Source organism: Micropterus dolomieu, linkage group LG17 (genome assembly GCF_021292245.1).
Source record: "Micropterus dolomieu isolate WLL.071019.BEF.003 ecotype Adirondacks linkage group LG17, ASM2129224v1, whole genome shotgun sequence".
NCBI classification, from domain to species: Eukaryota; Metazoa; Chordata; class Actinopteri; order Centrarchiformes; family Centrarchidae; genus Micropterus; species Micropterus dolomieu.
The window spans coordinates 30,222,759-30,229,860 of NC_060166.1; the positions used below are offsets into that span (position 1 = coordinate 30,222,759).

Here is a 7,102-nt window from a genome sequence, read left to right on the forward strand (position 1 = left end):
CCAGCACCTGGTGGTAGAAGCAGACTTCCCCATGGGCCCTGTTAAAATAACCGCCGGCTCTCCTGCTCTGCCTCCCACTTCTCGCCTGCATCCACATGTTCCAACAGATACAGAGTGAAGTGGCAGGATCAAGAGCTAGTTATATAAGTCAAACAGAGGTGTTACAACGTACTGTTGTACAAAGAGCAGAGAATTTGAACAGTTATCTTTACTTGTAACAGCAGAGACAGAACGGGGGAGCTTCAGTTGCTGCTTGCAGGTGAAGCTGTATTAGGGTTTATTTTAGACTCGTAGCTGTCTGTTAAAAATCAACATCACTAGATGCAGGTGTTCTAATCATTAATCCATTTTTCCAATTCATTTTGTTAATAGTGCTGTAACCTGTATTCTTCAAGACCAGACACTGCTACTTTTACTTTACATTTACGTTACACTGCTGATTTGCCAAAACAAATTTTGACTCTTTGGTGAAACAGCAGCTTTGGTTTTTGTTATTGAATTTTGAAAACAAACTGCAGATGTTCAACCATGTTCGCTGAAATTAGGTTTGTTTCACATCTTAAACCATGTTTACTGTTGTCAAGAATAATATTCTAGCTGATATAGCCTAATTACTATTTACAGCTATATTTAATAACTTTAACTTACAGTTGAGTTCAAAGAGATTCCACTCAAAACAGCAGATGTCACAAGCAGCTACATTTGGTTTCTTTTTTCATGGATTCATGGAACATTATACACTGTGGCTAGTGAATATATACTTCAAGATATCAAATGTATGTACTCTATATTTGCATTGGTCACATGTTCATTTTCTGTTGATGGTTTTAAGTTTATCTGAGGACATTCATTTGTTGCGATTCATTTCAGAACTAAAACAGAGAAACTGAACATAGAAAAAAAAAAAAGAAAAAAATATTTTGGCCGTGACTGAAAAGGTTACAGTATTCAAGTACAGATTTTCATAAAACTGACTGAACCTTAGCAGAAGTACCCATGACAAAATCTATTGGATTGAATTCTGGGCTCTTGTTCAAATATTTATGGAGCCCCTCTCAAGAGGCAGAGCATTTGCATTAAAACAAAAGGTTATTGAGCGTGGGTGCATTGTAAATGATACTGCAAAACTTCCAACAAATTCAAATTTAATGGTAACCTGCTGGTGAAGAAAAATGATGCAATATGCTCAGAAGCTCAAGGCAGTGTTGCAGTTCAGCAGCTTAGTCTTATTCAATGCTACATTAACTTTCCCATTTATGCTGCTCTTGTAAAATATAAAGCCCTCAAGCATTTTGAGGTGGCTGTCTGTTATGTGTGTGTTTTTTGTGTGTGTGTGTGTGTGTGTGGGGGTGGGTGGGATGAGACTTTAGTTGTTAATGTTTGTTTTCACCCTCATGCACAGAAATTGCTTTGCCTTTTTACTCCTAAATTTTGCCTGGAGACATGCCAAAGGACATTTATCATTTGTGTAGAATATATTAAACAGAATCATTCATTGGCAGGCAGGAGACAGACACTAGTATAACTTAGATGTTTATATATCTTCTGTTACCATTTTGTGTTTTCAACTGTGCTCATTAGGTTGATATAACCTCCTAGCCTGATATAAGTGGCATCCGTTACGTAAATTACAGACTTCCTGCTGATTATCAGCATTTCTGAAGGCCACTACATTTTGCGCTGTTGTTCTCTTTATGGCAAACAGTGTAAGAAATTGTGTTGCAGCACATATGACAACAGCCAACGACAAGGAAATAATCTGCGTGGGCTTGAAAACAGCTGCTCTGCAGACATGTGATCTGAGTGAAGAATAAGCAGATCAGACTCTATGGTGCCCTGTTAGATCATACTATATGCTTGCTTGATGATGAATGTCCCCTTGTATAGAGTCAGCATAGGAAAATCAATACTCTTCAAATTGAAACAGTATAGGGTTGTATTGATCCGCCGTGCTAAATCAAAATGAGGAGGCTTTGATACATCTCTCCAAGACAGCTCCCTGCCCAGTAATGACACACTATCAATTTTAGCTTTGCACTGATAAATCAAGTTGAAAATTGGATGTCAGAGTTTTTTCCAGGGTGAGAGTGATTTTCCCTGCCCTCTGGTCCCCTCTGCTGTTGACCTCTGAACCCTGCCAGTGGATTATAAAGTTCAGGCTCGTCTAAAGTGAAAGTAGATGTCAAGGCGAGGCTGATGAATTCATTGAAGAATAACGTCCACCACTTTTGTAGCATAGGACTACCTATTGTGACAATACTATAAGTCTCTCTCATTCCGCAGTTCTCTCACAGTGCTGAAGAGTACACAGCACATCTCTCACATCAAAAATATGTAGGTCATCAAACTATTCAAAACACAGTGACAGGTATACATGCCAACTTATTGTGTTTTCCTTTTATGGCGATATTGCAATTTAAAAGCATCCTTTTAATGTTTTAGCATTACAAACTTTTTATACTGTATACAAACAATATATTTGTATTGGTGTTTACATCATTTATACCTTGTGCAGGTAATGTAGCCTTACACAGACACCCAGGAACACCTATATACTAATGACAGTTGAACTTGAAAAATTCACAATCTGAGCTTCAGTGAACCTTTCTTGGGTCATTCTCTACCATTAACTCACCAGCACTCCTCTGGTACTAATTGTTTAGACACAAACATCCTAACAGAAATGTAAAGGGTGCTGAAGGAAACAAACCTCCCTTTGTTCCCATGCAGGCGTCCGTGTTCACATCAGCACCATCAGTGACAGCTGACAGAGGAACCTCCGCTGGCCCCCACAGCAGACCTTAACCTACCTGACTAGTCTATTGATTGTCAACATTTCTTCGGTATAATTACTTTTTTACAGCAGAGGAGAGAAAGGAAAATGGCGGCATATATTGATCTCTGGCAAGGCAGTGAAACAGCCGTTTCCCTTGACTAACTGTGGGTTTCATCTCTCACACTTGATGAATGGTAACAATCTGCCCGTGGATAATAACTTTGTGATGGAATGAACCTTTTTACTCATGATGTACCCGGACTATTTGGTCTTGCCTGAAAGGGTTATCAATTCTAATAGAAGTCTACTTGCAGAAGGCAGAGCGCCTTTGGAGGGCCTTATAGCCTCAGAGGGTTCCAGGTCTGACGACCCCTCTGGGGCAGAAAGAAAAGGCCAAGGTCCTTGGTTGAGACTGACAGTATAAACAAAAATCAGCCTGACAATAAAATAGACATAATTCAAAAATATTATTCTTTTTAATATCCAGGGTAGCAAAATATGTATCTTCTTTTTCGCATTATGTGTCAATTCTTGTGATCAATGTAATGTTTTTTCTCAAAGACTTACTTTTGTGGAAAATTATTAAGAATGTAGGAGAATTAGGTAATCCCTTTTTATATATTATTGCTTTTTTATATGGATTGCATGAGGGCTTTAAAGGTTTCTATTCTGCCCACACCACCAAAGCTTTTTTTGGTCTGAACCAGTGTTATGCAAACAGTCTTTCATTTCTCAGTCCACCATCTAGAGAGGGTTAAATAGGGCTTTTAAAACATCTTGCAAGAGATATTCTTTTTTATTATTCATTTAATTAGATCTTATTTAAAACATTATGCTCCTTTTGTTCTTGCAAGCTGACATTCTCTCTGCTTGCATTTGTTCTTGACCTACACCAGGCGCTATTCCCTTGGGGAACTCTTAACCTTGCACACTGTGCTAATTATCTCTGGAAAGAGGCCCATTCACACAATCATCAATTTCATTCGGTGCTGAAATTGAGTTGGGCATCGTCTGACTGTGCCCCATTTCCGATGAAAGATGGGGATCCACAAAGCTGGCGATCCAGGGGAGTTCACCTACAGTACAGTACAGCTCCTCATCCCTCCACTGATCGCATACGTCTGTCTTCATTACACCAGATGACCTGGAGTAAATCTTGTTACTGCTGTGTTTTTTCCCTTTTGTCTTTGTCCAATACCCATTCCTAAGTGTGTCTTTTCTCCATCTCTCAATCTACAAAACAAAAGTCATATCCAATAACTAGAAGCATTTGGATCTAAGCTTGGTATCCTCGCACTTGCAACAGTGTTGAGTGTATTGATGATAAGAACTGGCGAAATTAAAGAGATGAAAGTCCTGTGTACCATTTGCAGCCCTCTGTGATAATCTGATCATGATGTGGCCATAGAGTCACTTAACACTTGGCATTCAACAGACACATGATCAAACTTGATGTGTTTTTATCGAGGAAATTACTGTGATTTTTTTTCTTAGTTTATTGGTTACTTTGAAAGCAGTGGGCTGCAAAATGTTCATCACCATATGGTTGCCAGTCACCACTTCTTGATGCACAATGTGTTTTTTTTCTCTCACATTTTTTATTATCTAGCAGCGGTATGTTGAGGGATGTGCTGTAAAAATGCTTACCAAAAATAATGCACTGGTTGATAGACAGTGTTTTAGCATTTCCTCACTTTGATTTTTAGTGTGTGCTGGCTGCCTCATGGTTTTCATGATGTGTGGAATCCCTTTCATTACAGATACGTATATGTGGTTGTCATTCCAATGGGATCAAAGAACCAGTTCAATTAAGTACCATAATTTGGTCATATTACATTCTGGACTGAATATCAATTTTCTCATTTCTGTTTGGCAAGGTACAGCTTAGGTAGGTTACTAATGACATATTTGTTTTTTTATTTAATTTTTTATTATATTTCTTAAAAGTTTTGCAGCGACATATGTGTCCCCAACTAATGTCTCAAAAACTCAGAGCCTTTTAGGACAACTGAAAATGAAAGAAAAGACAACTTGTCCTCAGAGTTACACTAAAAACTGACGTGTGTTCAGTGTCCGCGTGTGTGTGCTTGTGTGTATGTGTGATAGAAACCAGTCACTGCGCCTTTGAATAGAATTGTCACTGATTACTGGCATTTATTATAATTACCCTCTACTCATGTCACCAATGGAAGCTTTTAAAAGGAGTATAATGGTGTTTTATTGAATCAGCATGTCCCTGTCCTTCCTCCTGACCTCCTCACACAAATCTCCTCTGAGCACAAATAGAATAAAAAGGATATATTTAACCATGAGATCCTCATCTGTCTGCAATCCAGCCCATACATGTTTTATTGAGCCATTCTGTTTTAAGTGATTTGAAAAACATGAAGGTAATTATTGCTTTTGACAACAGAACAGTGAAATTGCTTTTATGTCAATTATTGTATTGTAATTGTATGGGATTTTATTTTATTTGCAAATCTGACACTACAAGGCAATAGGGTGAATTTGAGGGAGTATGGCTCACTTTCTAGTAGCAGATCTGCAATGCACTGTATTGTTTTTATTTGCTTCTCATTTATGTGGCCTCAGCCTTGCTGATTTGACACACAATTCAGGCCTCACACAAGCACATTTAACCTGGTAACAATACAGGTTTTTCCTGGCACTGCCTATCATTTATCCTTTTACTCCCACACCAGTAATCAGACAGAGTATAAGGAAACAAAATAGGGGCTCTGCTACCCTAATATAGCAGTAGCACTAAGAATATATCACCCTCTAATCCACTATGAGCTCAGCTGTCAGCTGTCAAAAGTATCTCTCTTTTCAAGAGTGATGTTATGGTTTCCTATAAAACTGTTATCAATCCTGTTATTTTTATTTTTCTCCCTATCTTATGTTGAATTATACCTGTAAGCTTTTCCCGTTCCTTTTACAAACAAAATACAATCACTGTAGACTGGGGTGTTGGATCTGACTTCTCTAAAGCCACAAGTCTCCTTGAGGAAATGTGTGCATTAAATACCTATTTGAGTGCGAAGAGAATAGACGATAGTGGTCTTACACATTTATCCTACTACACTTAGCAAGTCTGAAAGCATCCATAAATAATAGTGCTCCTGTTTCCTGTAGGTTATCAGTGCTGGAAAATTAGCTTTTAAAATGCGGTTTGAAATCCATTTGGGTGATTGATGTGTGACGGGGCTAATAAATTTTGCCAGTTTCTTGGAGGCCGGCTCATAGCAATTCTTTATGGTTGTCATGAAGCCAGACACATTTGATGTGGAAAATAAGGAGGTTTCGAGCCAACTTTGCTTAATAAAGAATTCTATTGGATGGACAATTTGTTGTAACACAGGCAATACAGGCAACTAATTTTCTAATAATTGAAATGATTTTGAAACAGTCTGGAAAAATGTAGGTAGATTTTGCAATATATTAAATGGCACATATACATGAATGGTAAATAAATAAATGGTACTTGCAATTCTCCTATATGGTTTTGAGTCTCATATGAGTGAAGATGATACTGTTTTTGACAAAATATTAAACATTTAGCTTATTCCTTATTTTCCACCATGCTTTTAAGAGATGGGTGTGCTGTTTGGTTGTTTTGTGTCACGTCGGAAATCCCTTGTGTGAGAAGTCAGTAGCACCCAACTGTAGATCTCTATCAGAAGTGCAGTCCTCCCTCCACTTTTTGGACCACCCTCAGAGAGTAGGGTCCTTCAGCACAGCACTTTGGCACAGTCCAAATCCGGTCTAGCACTGACCACATAGTCTAAAATATCATAGGTCCTATTCAAGCAGCAGAATACCACATTCAAACTGAAACCATCTGCACAGGACAGAAAAGGGGGGGAGACACATTAAAAGTGTTGGCGTCCAACTCATTAATCAGTCATTGTAGCTTTTGGGTTTGGTTTGTTGTGCTTTTGATTGCTGTTAAGACAAATCAAGATATTTTAAACAAAAATGTGCCCAAATGAGCGTCCTTAAGCGGACCAAATAAAGTGCATCAATTGCAGTTAATACTGTTAGTAGGAAATCTTCAAAGTGGCGGATGTATCCCCCCACTGGCATCTGCTGTCTATTTGCACTAAGAATTAGGGGACATAATCTTCAGCAGTAATCGCCCAGTTGCCTACAGTGGATTTACATTTTTCACACTGTGTAATCTTGCGTTTACAATTTCATTTACGTGGGTTTCTCCTTTCAGCCCACTGACATCTCTCTTTTCCTCAGTTAAGCTTTGAAGGAGATTGACAGGGGACAAGCTCAAGGCGTTCAGCCTTGCTTTGCATACAGCGGCTCATGATACTT

General features: G+C 38.5%; 1 protein-coding gene across 12 annotated transcripts in view; it reads left to right on the top strand.

Annotated features, from left to right (window-relative positions):
• Positions 1 to 7,102, top strand: part of nbeab (neurobeachin b) — a 272,282-nt gene that overhangs the window by 192,044 nt on the left and 73,136 nt on the right. The gene's annotated exons all lie outside the window — the stretch shown is intronic.